Source organism: Anser anser, assembly GCF_964211835.1.
Source record: "Anser anser genome assembly, chromosome: 12".
NCBI classification, from domain to species: Eukaryota; Metazoa; Chordata; class Aves; order Anseriformes; family Anatidae; genus Anser; species Anser anser.
The window spans coordinates 20,832,604-20,850,881 of NC_139733.1; the positions used below are offsets into that span (position 1 = coordinate 20,832,604).

General features: G+C 40.6%; 1 protein-coding gene across 7 annotated transcripts in view; it reads left to right on the forward strand.

Annotated features, from left to right (window-relative positions):
- The window catches only part of CHL1 (cell adhesion molecule L1 like), a 127,938-nt gene that overhangs the window by 14,714 nt on the left and 94,946 nt on the right, over positions 1-18,278 (forward strand). For 6 of the 7 annotated variants that reach the window (XR_014571602.1, XM_083795856.1, XM_083795852.1 and 3 more), the window contains exon 2: positions 17,144-17,224. The gene's annotated coding sequence lies outside the window, so the exon portion shown is untranslated. Of the gene's footprint in view, positions 1-4,599; positions 4,619-17,143; positions 17,225-18,278 lie in introns of those variants that run through there. The other variant, XM_083795855.1, reaches the window with a different exon arrangement.

The window sequence follows — 18,278 nt, forward strand, 5'->3', positions numbered from 1 at the left end:
TTGGCAAGGAATTCTCAGCTTTCCCAATGCCTCTCTTTGGCAGCCCCCAGAAATTATAGAGGAAAGTCACTGTGTTTCAAGAAAGCAAACCTTGGGATAGTTTCAAGTCTTATGGGATTGGAAGAGAAGGAAGCATGGAAGGCTTTTGTAAAGAAAACCCACAAGTATATTAGGTAGGTCAAGATGTATATATTAATATTTGATAAAACATTGCCTCTGTAAGCATCATCAACGCCAACTTGGAAGAGGTGTTTTTTTCACTGACCCAAAGACACGAGGGATCTGGCTGTTTCATGTATGCCCTGTGAGATCCTTGACCACTAGCTGATTCCTGAGCTTCTCGCTATTTCATGAGTTATTGAATTTCTTCCAAAGCCTATCAGCTCCTTCCCCTTCTAATAAGAAGAATAAAAATGAAAATTGGAAGATACCCGTGGAAGAGCTAAAGAGGTCCTGTCATTGATTAACCAAGGAAAAGAGTCACTGCCATGTGAGAGCATGTGAAAATAGTACAGTCAGCAGGTAGGTGAGTGAGCATCTCACTGCCTTCAGCTAGGCTGGGGTTGTGATCAGTGGCTAAAAAGCTCATTTTCCATTCTTGTCTTAAATGGTCAAGTAAATCTGCAGCATCAGCGAGCTAAAGATATTTTTAAGATGACAAATAATTTGATCTGAAAGCAGGCAATCCAGAGGATGCTCCCTGCTGAAGACTGCCAGAGGACTTTGCAGCAAGATGATTGCTTTTCTCCCTTTTTGAAGGGGGAGCAGTGCAATGAGGAGAGGAATTCCTTTGAAACTGTGTTTTTTGCTCTATTTCAGAAAAATTAACAGAGGGAACATCTATAGTTCTGAGTACCATCCTGTGAGCTATTGGTGTCTGTGATGTGTCTGACTTTTGAAGTGAGAGACCTTAATACTCCTTAACACTCCAGGTCTTTCAGACAGTTTAAAGTTTTTCTTGAGTTTAAGAGCAGAACTTTATTTTTTTATTTTTTAATAATGAATTGGAAGAAAGGGAAAGAAACATTGATTCTTTGCCCAAATCTCCAGGTTTATGGCACAGTCATAATGAAGATTTGGGAGCAGTTTTGCATTGTTTGAGGCTGGCATCCTTTGAGTGGGTTCTGGCTCTCTGACTACATTATCTGTCCTTGAGCTTGTCTTTCGTTCTTCCCACCTTTAGCCTCATTTTCAATTTTTGTTCTGACAAATTCTGAAAAATTCTGACAGTCCTGACAGTGGCATTTTGGTGTTAGCGCCGTGTCAGTAAAAGGGTCAAGGACCCTCATCCATGGGATCTGTTAAGTCACGCTTCTCCACGTAGACTCCTGGAAAACAGCGACAGAGCTGCTCCGATTTGTACGCAGGCAGGATCTGGCCCGCTGCCTTAGCCCCAAGGTCTGGGCGTTGTTGTGGCCCGTTCTGGGAGACGTGGACATTTGCTTCCTTTGTGTCGCCGTGTTCACAAGGTTTTTTCTTCTGTGCTGAGATGCAGCATAGGAAGGGAACAGGAGCGAACTCTGATAGGTTTAACCCGTAATAAGTCTGATGTCCTCGGGGAGGACAGAGATTAAAGAGCCAAAATTCTCTGGGAGATTGTCACTCGACTAATGATGATAGTCGCCTATGGCAGTTAGGGATGATATGGCTGATACTTAGCAGGGGTTGTGAACCAGTTAGTCTGCTCAACAAAATACTTGGTCCATTGGGTGCAAATGTTAGGAATATTTATAGGGCTGGCTATGGATTCCGCTAATCAAATTGGAGGAAGCGACTTAGGAGACTGTCCCAGGCTCTCCAGAAGCCCTGAGATTACAAAGCTGGGAGATAAACAAATGTTTGCCAGTGTAAATATTAGGACTGAAAGATTGCATTTGAACTCTTTTTTCCATTTCCTGGTGCTGTAAAATCAATTAGGGGGGCCTGAAACATGCTAAAGTCAGCTTCCTCATCATGGAGGGCCGACTTCAGCAGGGGCTGTCCATAGATGAGCTTCTGCAGGTTGGCTTACTCCACCTAAGCCCAGGGTGCTGTAATGTGTCTTGGACCATCCAGCCAGGAGTCCTGATGGCAGAGGATGCCCCACAAACTAGCCTAGGTAAGATGGCAGCCACACAATAGTAACACAGCACATACTAGCACATGGGTTTGCATTCATTAACTGCCTGATCTTGAGCATTTCCATTAACTTTTTAACCCATTAACTTGCTGAATTATGACAATATTGCAAATCAATATTGGTATCATAATTTTGTCCATTTTATTAGTAATGTCCAGTCCATTATATTAGTAACGTAGAGAGTTGATATATCTTATATAAGGTCTAAAACACTGTAGGAGAATAAATGGAGTAATTCATCTAAATTTACAGGGTGGGTTAAAGGCTTATGAGTTTCTTTGTTGGCTTGTTTATTTATTTGCACTTCATGGTAAGTGCAATTAATAAAATCATTTTACAGTTTCTGCCTCTGTAATCTAAGGCATCACTTAGCAGAGCCACTTCTGTTAAACAGCTAATATGATGAGAAAAAAACACAGGCTTCACTGGAAAAGCTTTTTGAAACCTGAGAATATTGATCGTTCAGATTTAAGCTGTAAATGTGGTTACACCATTTTTGTGATGTGTTTTTATTTTATTTTATTTTTTTCTCAGAGAATCTGCATATAGAAGAACAGATTCCAACCCTATTACTAAACTTTTAATCAAAATATTCTGTCTTGCTCTTGTTTTTCATCCAGGAATCAGTTAGACATACAGACATTTTGAAGTTAGTGCAAAGGTGGTATTCTCCAGTACTTACTGGGAAAATCAGATGCTAAACTGGTGCATTTATTGTATTTTGTCAAGGTCTGCACAAGAGCTTTATCTAGAGAAAAATAGAGATATTAATAGAAGTCATGTTGCAGATTTTTTTTTTTTAAATCACATCATACTTATTAGAATGAAAAGACAAAATCACCACCACAAAAAAAAAAAAAAGAAATAGTATTCTTACAGCACCTGTATAAAAGCTGCCTTTGTGCTTCTGCTATGCTGGCTGCAAGTGCTTTTAAGTGCACTGGATTTCAATATGCAGACGTTATTTCTGAAGGATCTTACATATTGAAAATGGCATAATGTCTTTTTTGATCCCAGGAAGCACAATGATTATTGGTACTGATAATTGTGTTAATAGCTTTTTCTTGTTGTTCCTACGTGTATCAGAGGTGCGAAGTACTGGCAGTTAAATGGGGTAAAAATGGTCTTTTCAAGAGGAAGATCCAAGTCCATGGAGACTCTCCAGGGATCTCATTAAAGCGCTGTTTTCTTAATATAGTGTACTGCAATAACAGCTATCAGGATCCCCACAGTGTGGTTTCCTGATAGGTTCGTTTACACAGAATTAATTGTCTAATTTTGCAAGCAACCAGTGCAGTGCACACTGATTTTTATTTATTTTTAATTCTATGTGTTGCTGTCGTGGATTCTGCTTCTCATTTGGAAATAGTTTTTACATTCTGTCTTCACTTATACCATTTTGTCATATGAAATTGCGTAGGAAGTATCATTTATTTTTCTTTGTCCTTCCATATATGAATGATTGTTAATTTAAGCTTTATATATATAATATATATATAATAATGCATTGTATTTAAACAAAATAACTGATAGGATGCATCAGAAAAGCAAAATCAGATTTAATTTTTTTTTAGGCTTCTGTAGTTTAGATGTTTTGGACACAACTGCTGAAAAAGGAGAGTGGGTTTGCCTTGTCCCAAGGTGAGCTTGGTGGCTGTGGCACAGGAACAGTAAAAGGAGCAGGAGCCTGCACAGAACAAAGGATGGCGAGTTGCAGCCTCTTGATGCAGAAGCATATAGAAATGCATTTGAATAAAATCTGTGCTGTGAATTTGGCTTGAACAGGATTTTAAATGTATCTGAGCCTGCCTTTCTAAAGTGGAGTTCTTGAAATATGATTTGCACATGAACAGTAGATTTCCATCCCATTTAGCTGTGTGAGAAAGATGGAGAAATGCAGAATATTCTTTAGCTGGATTTGGGCAGGGTGGCTGCTAAAACAACTGCTGGTCCGAACCATCTGCTAAAAACTGCCTTCCAGCTTGAGTTGTCATTGCTGTTGTCCTCAGGAGATGGCTGTCCTCTTACCTGCTCAGGCTCATGCAGGGGGGGAGATGATGATGGGCTCCTGCTGATTCCTCACCCCCTGGACCTGGCTGCTTTCCTGCAGCCTGCTGATATCCTCACCCCAAGGAATGAATGACTTTGCTCTGCGTGGGCTGTCAAAAATGCAAACAGCTGTGCTGAAGCTATCAGTATTCACTTGTGACCAACACATTGGCTAGAGCAATTGGTGGCCACCTCCTCACCTGGTGTAAACGAGAGAAGCTGTGGGAGTTGATAACTGAAAGAGAGCTTTCTGCACGGATGGCTAGGAAGCAATATAGGAGGCAGGCAGTGAGAACAGACTAGATATTAGCTGGAGGAAACATGGTAATCCAGAGACAGCTGGAAGAGAGAAGACCTGAAGGTTATAGGAGGCTGTGCAGAAATAAGAGAGAAGTCCTGTCCTGAGAGTACGAGTGTGTGGCTGCTTGGGTACCTGCTATCTATGTGGTGGTCAGTTTATGGGTTATTAAAGCATCCCCTGTTTCTGTCGGATGAAGGATTGAGGATGGAGGGAGGGAAGGAGGGCTGAGGAGCAGTGCAGGTCCCCGGCGTTCAGGTTGGGAGTTCAGGTCAAGAGGGTCCTTCAGCTGGGAGTGAAATGATGGGAAAGTGAGACACTTGGATTAATACAAGTCTGCAGGTGTGGGAGAGAAAGGCAGCAGCACCCGCTGAACGAAAGGGCAGGTTGGGATAGCGTATTTGGAGGGGGAAAAAACAGTAAAAGTGTTGGCAAAGCACGTAATTCAGATGGTGTGCATGTCAACACTTGGATTTTGCCTTTCATTTATTATCACATGAAACATTCTCCAAGATGAGTAGGGCTTTTCCTGTTAGAAGTGAGCATTTTGAACAACGGTGCCATATTCCTTGCCAGCATGTCTTGGAGGGGAGAAATAGGAAATCAGTGAAAGGTGAAGTTACTTTGCCTCCTCGTTCCTCGCCTTTTTAGGTCTTGCCTCTATTACAGACATTAAGATGCAGTGTACGCTGTGAATTTGTAACACCGTAGCTATTCCAGATTACTTCTGGAGACGAGCTTTTATCTCCATATGACAACATGTAGGAAAAAGCCCGTCTACTAGCTGTGGTATCACTCCAACCTACCAAGTGAATGAGCTGTCGCTATCACACCAGCAAAGCGTGCCTGTTCTCAGATAGGACCAAATATGTTGCATGCATTGGGTTTGACCAGATGAGAGGACATTCTCTGTTCATAGGCACCTGAAACGTGAGTGTTGCACCATCGTGTCTGGTCCTGTGACAGGGATTTGATGGCGTGCAGAGGTTTTGAGTGCTGTGTCCCATCCTGGCACCATTGGTAATGTGCATATTGTTCTGGTGTCAATTGTTATCTCAGAGTGTTGACACCATATACTAAATAACGCTTAAACAGGTCTCTCTCCATTACAAGATGAATTCCCGACACAATTGAAGTCAATGGGGCTTTTGTCACTGACTTCAATAGGTCTCAGCTTCCACCTCATGGCTCCATGGGAAGAATAAATTGCTGCCGAAAATGCAACTGCCTCTGACATTCAGTGGGAAAGGATAATTAGCAGTCAGTCACAGAGCTGACATCCTGGTAGTCTGATGAATAATAGAACTGAGTACAAGTGATATGTCGTCTTCCAAGTGGGTAAAATGATTTTTAGCAGATTAACATGAGTGTAGGCAGCCAAGAAATATGGTATGAAAACCAAGTGTGAGATGAGTCCTAGACGGTAAGCATCAGCTTTTCAGTCTGTCTGGCCTCCGACACATACCACGTAGTTTTATATAAACACTACAGCAGAAAGAAGTTGGGGATCAAGAAGACAAAATCTTGTCAAGAGACTTTGCTGTTGTTAGATTGCAATTAATACTCTCCGAAGAGCATGAGTGAGACTTTGGTGAATATCTCCCTTTTTGCTTCTGGTCAAAAATAATGTTGGAACAGGTTGGGAGATGGCTTGGGCTGTGTTGTAAGGATAGTGGTACGAGGGTGAAGGACCATGTTTTGTGGACTTGTGCAGCTTCGCACTGAGGAAACACTGGCTTGGAAACCCTTTTATCCAGCAGAGGAGCACTTAGATCAGCTGGTGCACTGGACAAAAACAGGTGCTGAATCTGTAGATCTATACCATTTGAGGAGAATGAACAATCAAAGCAAGAAGAAAGCAAGCCCAATGTAGTTTTAATCTTTAGTTTCAGTCTGTAGTTGGTCTTAACGCTGCGTGCAACTTTGTGAGAGCATAAAGGCAGCACTGTACTACCGCAGCTTTCAACTAGGCCTGTTTATGCGTTGTGATTTGCAAAGCTATTGACTTCGTATTCTTTCATGTTCTTTATGTTCCCTTCTGTTTTGATGTTATCATGCAGTCATCTTAGCTACATATTAAACAAGAGACTACTTCAATATAAAATGATCAAAGGGGGAAGAGAACACAGGGTCATAAAGAATATATGGGGAGCTATGGGAGAGTGATAAGTTGAATTTAAAGGCTTTTTCAAGCTGCTTAATTCCTGCTTAGATTGTTGGTGCCACCAATAGGCAACAGTCCTTTTCTTTAAATCTTTTACCAAGGACTGACTGGCAGAATCGTGGTTTTACATGGGGTTTAGAGAGTAAAAGGCCACCCTGAAGGTCAAGCCCTAGGAGATTTCCTCTAAGAGCTCATTGATTCTACTGGATTTTGACTTGAAAAAAGACCACTCCTTCCTCGATCTGCAGCTTGGATACAAGTGCCTTAGTATGTGGCAGCACAGAAGGCAGGAGCAAAAGTGTAAGGGCAGAAAAAAATAAAGATACTGTGGAGTGGACAGACAATGATTTCACTTTCTTGCTTGTCTGATTCAGACTAGAGATATTATTAGCTACTCGTCCATGAAAAAAAGAAAGTATTATTTTATCGTTTTCAGAAATGGACTGTATTAACAGTAAAATTGGGTAGAATAAAGATTTATAGTCACATCCTCAGCTTGAGTAAACAAGCAGAGGAGCTCTTCTTGTAATGGGGATAGAAGGATTCACTGCAGCTGAGGAACCAGGCTGTAAATACTGCGGGTCTGGTTTTTGACACCTATAACTGAATGCATGGTTGCAGTGAGTAGGTGCATATGCATATAACTAACATTATTTTGCACAAAAATTGAATAAGCATATTTTGCCTCTCAAACCTCATTAAAATATTGGCTTTGTAAGTTGCCTGGTGCTGTAGTGATTAGCAAAATGAATCTGAAAGCCTACCCCATAAGCAACCTCTGTATTTGCACTATTACCTACTCCTGTGATATTTCAATCTGATTCATTAGAAAAATTAGCATTTTTATGGACTAATTAGGGAAAAATGTTGCTTGTACTTTTTCTGATGTGCAGTGATTTTTCACAGCTTACTGAAACCAAATAGAAGTGAAACATGAATTCTCTCAGGGAGGGGAAAAAAAGGAAAAGAAAAGAAAAAAAGGATTACTCAAATTAACTCAAAAGATTGGGGAGATTTAAATAAAATAATAAAAAAAAAAAGAATTAAGATCAGGTTAGATTAGTATAATATTGGCAGTGCCTACAGTTTTTGAATTCAAAACTCCAGATCTTTCAGCTGTTTTGGTTCTTCAGACATCCATATATTTTAAAAGCTGTCAGTCATTTACCATATTTTTTGTGACAGTAGCAAAATGAACAGTAATGAGCATGAATAGTAATGAGTGTGTTATTCAGTATCTATAAATACAAATTGATTTTTATTGTAAGTTTATTTGAGTCCAAATACACTAGTTTTTCTCTTCTTTTTAAAACCAAAGTCAGGATTTACTAAACCATAGCTGTTCATTCAAACGCGTCTTACTTTTTATCATATTCCACTAATGAAGCACTTGCTTTTGAAGTTTAATTCTAAATATGCATGTGCATCACTTGTTCCTGCTCACATTTTCCATTTGCCAGGAGGGTAAAAATGGGTATTTGTGAGTAAACATCTGAGGTTGTCTTTTTGCAAGCGAAGTCATCTTTTCTTCTTAGAAGAGGAATAGCATTATTTTAATCAATGCAGGCATCTCCTGTTTTGATTGTTACTTTTTGATAATGATCTTGATTTACAGAGACACAACAGCGAACCCCCCATTTTGGGCTTCTGTGAAGAAGGCAAAATCTCCATCTCGCACAGACGGCACAAGTTCAATTAGGCATTTTGGTGTCATGGGAGGTTGATCACGATTTAATTGGCTTCAGCTGACTGGCTTTTAGGCCATGATATTCTTCACCAGCAGTCGGATGCTTCTCAAATATGTATGGAATTTTTTATTTCATTTGAAAATGTTGCATACATGCAGAATAATTATTTCCAAATGCTACTTTACAAGTGAATGCCCTGCAATAAATATAAGTGAAGGAGAAACCATTAAAATAGTGTAATAATTAATGTTGGAGGGGACTGTTGGAGGTCATCTGGTCCAATCTTGTGCAGAAAGTAGGACCAACTTTGAAATTAGATCGTGTTGCTCAGGGCTTTGTCCAGTTGAAAACAGTAATTAGCCTCTCTGGACTAAACAAACACAGTTCTCGGCCTCTTCTCATACATTATGTGCTGAAGCCCACAATCATCTTGGTCCCCTCTGCTGAATTTTTTTTTTTGGGGGGGTTCATCAATCCACTGCTGACTCCTATTCAGCCATGGTCATTAAAGGTCATGGTCATGAGTTCACCTGAGAGCAGGGCTGCCAGTAAAGACTGAGTGAAAAAAGTCACTGAATTCTTTATCCTTTTCTGTACCCTTTGTCAGTAATTCTGTTGCCCATATTCAGGAGGGACTGTCTTTTTCCTTTATTTATTTATTTATTTATTTTTCTGCAAATGTACCTATGAATGAGCCTTTCTTGTTGTCCATCCCATTCCTTATCAGTTTCAACTCTGCCTGAGCTTTGGTTTCCCCAGTTCTACCCCTGCAGGTCTGGGCAAGGGTTGTGTAGTGCTCCTGGGCAGGCTGTCCTCACTTCCACCTTCTGTTCACGTTCTTTTTGTGTTTGAGCTCAGCTAGGGATTCCACGTTCAGCCAAGTCAGCCTTCTGCCACGTCTGCTCTGCTTCCTACTCATCAGGTGGATCATTCTTGCGCTTCGAGGAGGTTTTCCTCGAAGATAAAGGAGCTCCCCAGTACTCTTCCCCAGAGCAGTTGTCCCTGGTATTACGCCTGCTAGTTCCCTGAGCAAAGCCAAATTCTGCTCTTGTGAAGTCAAGCATCAATATTTCTTTGATGTGCTTATGAAATCTAGGTTGCTTGTGCACCATCAGTTGCCCTTCTAGCCGATATCACGGTGGTTAAAGGCCCCCAGGATGATCAGGGTGTTGAATTGTGAAGGCCAAATAAAGCTGTATCCTCCTTCAGTTCTTGATCAGGTAGTTGGCAGCAAATACCTACAGCAGCAGCAGCTGCTTTGGCCTCTCTGCTTCTGACCCACACTGACACATAAGCATTAGCCCTCAACCACCCCATCATCTGTTTCACAGCAGAGCTCCATGCGTTAACATCAGTGGAAAAAAGTCTTGAAAAATAAATCTCACTAATTACTTTCTTCTGAGAAAAATTACGTTCTTTGAGCACGGGCTTTTACAGTTTTTAATCCTCTGCCATTCATTTTCCAGCAGAAACATATGTTTTTCCTGATAGACAGAAAAAAAGAAAAAAGAAAGAAAAAACAACAAAAAAAAAAAAACAAAACAAAACAAAAAAAAAAAACAAAAAAACAAAAAATGCTTGAAACTGTATTCAACTCTAAGCATTTGTGGTACCACAATACCTTAAACATAAGCTTAGTAACCTTTCTGGGTGGAGGATTGTCAGCATGAAGTCTTTATGCAGATCTGTGGACGGAAGGAGTTAATAGCATGCTTTATGTCCTAGGAGTCAATGTAAAGAACTCATTGAACTGGCTGATGTGTTTTCCAGTTGTACTTTTCTCTTTGCACTTTCAGCATTTCAAAAGTAGCAGTACTGAAGTGGCCCATCGTGACCTCAGTTGTCTCCTGTGTTAATGAAATGCCCTATGCTGCTACTTATTAGTTAGGCCATTAGCCTGGGACTCGGAAGTGTTATTTCTGGCTCTGCAATTATCCTACTGCTGCAATTTCTCTATCTGAATTGGGGATAACAAAGCTTTCCTTCTTTGTCAAGTGCTTGGAGATTTGCTGACGAAAAGTGCTATATAAGGGTTCGATATTGTTATGGGAACAAGTATCACTTTGTTTCCATGGCTTGACCATCTTACAAGCAAGCAGAGAGCTGATGACCAAAACAGGATTAGAATTCAACAAATTGGTTATAATGAACAATTTCAGCCCGTTGATTTTATCTTTATGTTTGAAAGTCAGTAATTTTTTGTAAGTCAATCTCTAGAGACTTTTTTTTTAAACCTGTACATCATTTGCTAGTTGGATTTGGAAATCTTTTTGGTTTGCTTATTTTCATTGCTTTATTTATTTTAAATGCTAAATAAGTTGCTCGGTAGTTTGTATGATTGCTAGAAATCTGACCATAGAATTGCATATCAATATTGGACAATTTTTCAGTTGCATTCAAATGGCATTTCTTGGGGGGGAGAACAACTGAAATCTACAGATTAATAATGAATAATCTTTACAACAGGATAAAAAAATAAATTTTCTTCATTAAAATTTTCCTCTAAATATGTTGTGAGCAGGGCAGCAGCAAAAAACACTGATTTAAAGAAAAAAATCAAAAACCTTCATACATTGTCTGCAGTTAGCCTCACACATTAAACCTTTCTGATTCATTCTCAGTTCATGTGCCACCACAGTTGTCCTATAACTGAGTTGTAGTGGTGAAAAGAATCCTCTGCATTGCCTGCCTACTATTTTTAACCAGAAAACATTAGGGAAATTGTTTGTGAGGTGATGTAAAGAAAAATTCTTTCAACAAAACTCTGCTGATTTATTCCAGTTGAAGACTTGCTCCAACATTTCTGAGAGTGACTGGGTATTTTGGCACTTGACTGTGCAAAACTGAAACTTTTTTTTTTTAATGTAGAAAACACAGAACTAATTGTTTTAGATGTGTTATTTCCTGAAACTCCAGTGTTATGATAGGAATAAATGGGTTGTGTGAAAAATAATGGATTTTCTTTTTTTTTTTAGCTGGCATGTAGGTACTTGTGATGCTGCGTTACCGGGTTAGGAGAAATCTTTTTTTCAGCTCGCGTGGCATTCAATTGCACATATGCCTTGTTGAAGAGCCCAGGGAAAGGTTGTAATGCAGAGATATGTTGTGTATTAGAAGGTTATTAAAATCAAGTGTAAGTGCACTCTATGCCTTGGGGATTTTAAATGCAAAATCATTCTAACTAATAAGCAGATACTAAGTGTGCCAAATTTTACCCCAAGGTACGTGCAGGCTCTTGTGATAGCTCGGTTGAGCTCACTGACTTTTATTGACTATCAGGATTTAGTGACCCGGGAGGGAAATATTGACAGAGGTGATTCCTAGCAGTCACAATTTTCCTTAAGGGACGATAACACCTGGTGTTCGCTGTAAATTTAAAATCAATACATTCATGTGTGTCATGGCACGGGGTTTAACTGCTGAACGTCTACCTACTGTGATCCTGTGGCAATGCTGTACATGAGATCTGAGTGCTTTTTACAGGCCTTGATGTTTTCTTTAGGGAAAAATATCCATCATGTGGTGAGAAGTCCATGAGAAAGTGCATGTGCATGTGTACGCATCAGCCCTTATGCGTGTGTTAGAGCCAAGTTGATTTTCTTCTGGTGACCATTGTAACAGCTTTTAACACCATACTTCTCTACTGCTAAGATCCCTACAGAGCTGAATTATGTAACCGGTAACGAGCTGTAGTGTTTCATGTGCCTGAATAATCATGGGCCAGAATCTGGCCCAATAAGCTTGATTTATGAAAACTTGTTCATGCTTGCCTTCTTTTATAGGTACAGTAAATCACAGAAATTGTTGGCTAACATGGTGTGATGGTCTCAGACAGCTGTGATTGGTATTTCAAGGTTCTCTTCATATTGTGGTAGCCCCTTCAGTAATAAATAAATAGATATTTGAGAAACTTGCAGTGTTGTGTTTGCGGTAATTGGGAGCAACCATATTCTAACGGTGAGACTGACCCAAAGTGCTCTTTGATTTTTATTATTTTTTCGCCTAGTGGGAAAGCTGAAATATTGGCAAAACAGGTCTTCTAAATTGAACCTCTGAAGTTCACTGCTGTGAAATTAGTGCTTTCCTACTGTTGCTAGAAATGAAATAGGCTTTATTTAAGAAGGAGGAAAACTTACTGTTGTGTTGGCTTTTTTTTTCAACAGTGCTACAGCTTTGTTACGTTGTTTTTATAATGCCCAAGGGTAAAATTATGTCTAAAAATGTTTCTTTCTTAAATGGTTAAGAGCTCCTTCTCTCTCTTGATCTTTTTTATTTTTATTTTTTTTATATCAATTTTCATATCAAATTTGTGTACTTGGTATTTGTTTGAAGCTGTCATTGCAGTACGTGTGCTTCTAGTGTGGAATCCAGCCCCCAATCACTCCAAGGACAGCAATCTTTTGCTGTGACTGCATTTTGTCCATTTCATATTGGGATATTTTCTAAGCAGGTTACTGCGTCTCTTTATTGCTTGGAAAAAACCTTCTTCCTCCAAACACCTTTTGCTGTTAATATGCAGAACTGGAGCTTATTCCTCATTGTCGCTTGCACTGGGGTGATGGGAATGCCGGCCAGGCCAGGCCGGGATTTGGGTCCTTTCATCCTTTTGCCACCTGTGCTTCACGCACCGCGTTCTGCAATAGGATAAATGCTTGTGGTTGGCACTGATCGATCGGGCTCAGATGAGGTGTGACGAGCATGCTGCTGGGTGAGCAAGTTGGCTTCGGTGGGGCTTTGCTGCAGGGAAGTGGCCGAGGCTGCCTCGGAGCTCCGGCCTGAGCAGGCCTCCCCTCTTCTGACACGGGGCTGCTCTGCCCAGCCCTCTGGGCCAAAGCTGGCCGTTGTTCCCCTCAGCGAGGTGGGGGTCTGCAGCAGGCACGGTTCGAGCAATGTTTCCATATTTAGGTTCACTTTTTGAGGTCGGACTCTGGCTCGGAGGCTGGTACTTCATCGATTCACGCGTCTCTTAGAGAGAAACGGATGGCTGAGCAGGAAGGTCACTTTGCAGCAGGGCCCCCACGTCCCTGCCCCAGCCTGTTCCTCCTCTCCAGCCAGGAGTGGAGGAGCCCAAGGAGGTGCCCGTGCCATCTGCACTGCGACCGGAGGCAGCGGGCAGTGCAGAGGCTGAGCAGCCACAGGGTAGCTCGGCACAGGGGACAGAGATGACTCAAAGCTGTTTTTGTGCCCTGCTGCTTTTCCCCTTCTCTGCACCGAGCTGAAATTCAATGTCAAGCGCAGCAAGGGACCAGCTGAATGAATAAAAGTGTGAACTGCATTCCCTCACGTGGCAATCTGTCAGCTCTTCTGGAGAACAGGAAGGCCGAAGTGACTGTACTTGCAGACTGCAATAACAATAAAATGCCATTGGGAAGTACGAGGCAGAAGCAGCACTGGGTATCCAGATGGACATGCAGATCCTTTGTGCATGCATATAGAGGAAACAATATCCTAGTTTTATTTCTCATCTTTAAAAATCTCAGCAGATTTACAAGGCCAGGGCACCTAACCTCTGTGATTTGGGCCACTAGGTCTCTAGGACAGTTGTCGTGAATCCCAATTTATAAGGCTGCTTATTTTTCCCTTGTAGTACACAAGGCACGAAAAAACAAACGACCAGTTAAATTCTCAGTGTAGACCATGAGACATTTGTTTTCATTAAGGCATACTTTGTTTCACTAATGCTTTCTTTTCTACTGTAATGCTAAATTCAGTCATTTTAGGACTTGTGTAGCTGCAAATTTGCTGCAGCTTTGAACAGCCTTTGCCTAAGCAAGGGAAGCGTGAGGCATCAGTGCCTGTTGTGTAGCTGCCACGCAGGAGGAACGATAAAGCTTTCCTACTGGCAGCACCACCTGGACAGGAAAGCCTGGGGGTGATGGACGATGACCACTAACTCGTGAGTCTTCCTTCATCTTACAGAAGAAACTTGGGCAAAATGATAGGTCACGTTCCCCAGATGATGCCCGTTGCCAGGAGCTGGGAACAGCGTGGGATAGTGGCTTTGAGGTGGAGCAGCATTGTGGGGATTTATGGTCAACTTGGTGCCTTCAGTAGGACGCTCCTGATGCTCTCTGATGAAAGTCAAGAGCAAATACCCTTTGGCAGTCTGTGAGCTGAAGCTGCAGTAATTGCACCTGAGCATTGAAAGTAGCCCTGATTGTACTCTGCCCTTCTAATTCTAAACATTTATTTTTGTTTGTTTGGGGAACGCTGAATTCTCACCGTTGGTTTATACTACGCCTGAAACAACAAGAACAGCTAAAAGTTGTCTGACTGATAAACCCAATAAGAAATACCAAGCAGCATAGATAGGTTCCTAATATTGTATCTTATTTATTCTTTTTATCAAGCTCTCCTATACTTTTCACTGGAAGAATTTCTTGTATAAATCCTTTCCTTCAGCCTGTGAGCTCTATTTATCCTTCCTCTGTTCGCAAACCTCACTGATAACTTCAGTCCCCCAGACCTTCTCTCCAGGAAATTCTATTAAGATTTTCTCTGAGCAAAAGTGAGTAGCCCTTCAGAATTCCTTTATCAGGCCTGCTCTTTCCTGTTATGGTTTGCCTCTGCTTTTTTTTCATGGATAGCTGTAATTTAAAGCTTACTAGATCAATAAGTCCAAGAAGCACCATGTAAGTGGGAGAAGCTGACAAACAGCTGGTAAAGACTGGAGACAGCTGATTAAAAAGAAGGCTGGCATAAAGCATCTGAGCTACTATTCTCTGCTGTGATTTTTGAGTTAGATTAAAAAAAAAAAAAGGAGGGGAGAGGAGAAGTCGTAATTTCCTCCTCCCTCAGAGTCTGTAATTAAAATAGTGGTGAATTTCTTTTTTTTTTCATGTCTCTAAATAAAAAGTTGATTTTTTTTTTATTTGGAGAAGCTGTTTTAATCAATTGCAAGTGAATTAGCTTAATGTAGAGGTAGCTGGGGAAAATGTAATGTCGGGAAGTCTAGACTTGATGTAATAACGGCATCTCTGGTCTCGAACTCTGAATCTGTTCCTGTGGTAAGCTGAAATCTTGGCAATAGCCTCTGTTTTGCACTGTTTTACAAAGTAGAGATTTTCTACTCTTGTTTTGCAAGCCCTGGTGAGTGTGCATGGGGCTGGGCTTGGGCTTGCTTTGTCTTCTAGCCGAGGCACGTCTCTCACTCCTCGGACTGGGCTTGGCTCGGCTGTACCCAGCTGGCACAAGCTGCAGATCAGGCAATTTGTGTTTGGCATCACAAGCTGCAGTTGCATTTCCTTGGGAAGGTAAAGATGCTATAAAGGGCTAAGTGTGCTGCCAGCAGGAAAGTAAACATTTCTAAGCTAAAGTCTCAGTACGTGTTGAGAAGGATTACAGTGCAGCTGGAAGTAGAACTGAGGTTCCTAAATCGCTGTAGAGCTTATAGAAATGTTCTCTGTTCATGTCAGAAACCATAATTTATTGACAAACAGGTTGAACTCTAAAATATATATGCTAGTGAATTATGATTCAGTGAAATTGTATGCTTATTTTGGCAGGGAGGTTCATATAAATGTTGTGTATCTGCCCACAAAGCAGAAACTAAATGGAAGATGAGAGATGTGTTTGACAATAAGCATAGACATACATCCATGTATGCTAAATTTGGCTATGTATTCCAAAATAGCACAGAGATGTTCCAATATGAATTTGAAATGCTGTGGGAAAGGAGGTGCATGTGCATGTGTGTGCTTTGGGAAAGGGTTAGGGTCTGTCCGTGGGGAAATAAGTCTGTCTGCAACTGGTGAAATGAGTCCAGATAAAGAGATTATCAAGTAGTGACAAGAAAGAAAATAGGTTAGATGAATTTCTCTTTATCACTTCTTTTCCCTTAAGACATCTCAATGAATATCTTGTCATTCATACAGAGAGTCTTGAAAGAAATTCACTTTTAAAGGTGACCCGTAAAGGAGGAAAAAGGAGGGGGGAAAGCACTTGTGTACTACTTCCGCTTCTTGGTGGCATAGGAACACGGCCTGGGATTTACACTGTGTACGTGTAGTCTCTTCTGGGGCCGGAGGTCTTTGAGCAAGAAAAGTGGTTGTAAAGCTCCCAGGTCTTCCCATGGTGAAGGTCATGAAGGCCAGGAGGTGTCTGCTCAGTAGCAGAGTTGTGGCATGTCCACGTCCACCTGAGAGGGATACGGAAATGTCACTCCTTGAATGCAACTCTTTCAACATGTTTGAAGTAGGGGGATATATTATTGGGGGGGAAAAAAAAGGCAATTAAGAATTTTTTTTTTGTCTTGAATACACCCTTCTTTCATGAGACTTTTTTATTGTTTTAAATGCAAGTAAGTATTGAAAATCATTTTGAAATCTTGTATCACATTGGTAGCCTATAGGAGAGCAATTGTGTAAGTAATGATTGATAAGAGTTATTGTTTCTGTTTTTGTGTTATCTAGTGGTTTCAGTGGTCACTGAGTCTTATCTGTTTAGTACTATATAAACCACTTAGCTGGCTTTATGAAGCTTCTAATCTAAGGACACAAGAAAGGCAAAGAAAGAGAGGAAATAGAGGTGCAGAGAAGTGCTTCATTCCAAGGTCACAAACCAGATTTAGAATTAGAATCAGACTCAGCCCATTTTTCTGTTCCATGGGGTACATTACTTGTTATTCAAATATGGAAAACACTGTCCTTTCCTAGTTGAATAGAGGACAAAGAGAGTAAGATCAGACAAACACAGTGATGTAGAGAGAAGGAAAAAAAAAAAAGAAAAAGAAAACAAAGGAATTGGACTGATAAAGATGCTATTTTTAGATAAAGTCAACATCTGACATACCATTGCTCAACTTACACGTTTCTCTTTCCCTCTAGATGCAGTAAGGTGGGGAGGATGATTCAGGTGTGAAACTGCAGATTGACCATGCATTGATGAAGAAACACCTGGATGTACTGGTTAGAATATATTTATTTATTTAATGTCTTTATTTCCGAATGGTAACAGTTAAATTCATGATAACTGTTTTATACCTATTTGATATCTTTTGTATCTTTAATATGCTTTCTATAATAGCATAAACATTTACATATATTTATGCATGTATTTAGCTGTGGAATAATTCCTTATGATTTGAATTGTTTTAAGTATACAGGTATACCTTCAAAGTCTGAAAGCTCTGGGATTTCAGATGGGACTTTTTTGTCTGTAGCTCTATATTAGTTAAGCATACAGTCAATAATTATACATATAGCTGAACACTAAGTTAGGCTTTATCCTGTAGTAGAATCTTCTTGCTAAGGAGTTTGTGATTTGATATTAAAAAGACAAACAAACAAAAACCTCAAATGTATTTCATTTTTCAACCTGACAGAAAAGGTGGTGTAACCATTCTACCCTGATTATTTCCAAGCACGTCTACAATCCTGCTTTCCAGTAGCTGGTGGTGGTGGCTGTCGGGGTAGGAGTGATAGTGCATTGCCCCAGGCACCTGAGGGCCTGGCTGCAAAGCCCCAGACCTTGCCTTCAGTTAAAGCAGCCCTGGAGCATGTTGAGAAAAGAGCAGGGCCTTTGAGATGCATTCATCTGTGGAGTGGAAGGAGGACTTGGAGCCTCGGGGTACTTGCGCCTGTGGCTTCTCTTGGGTAGCTTCCTACAAGGGATTCCAGTGCCTGTGGACCCATCCTGCAGTGAGATGTGCTTGGAGAAAATAAGCACACTGGCAAGGGGGTTCTGTCTATTTATTTATTTAATCCTATTTGCTAAACAATTATAGTTTTGTGTTTTGTTTCTTGTTTGTGGCTGATGAACAGGGAGTCTGTGCTACATGGAGCTTAAATATGCATTTCTCATTAATTTTTATTAATGAGAGCTCTAAGACTAAAGCTCTGTTTATAGTGTGAATTATGTATCCCTTAACATTATTATTTTTTTTTAGTTAGTGTTTGTTGTTTTTGTTTCCCTGTATTCTGATCCCTGTCTCTTACTATCATGGAGGGCAGGGCTGAGAAC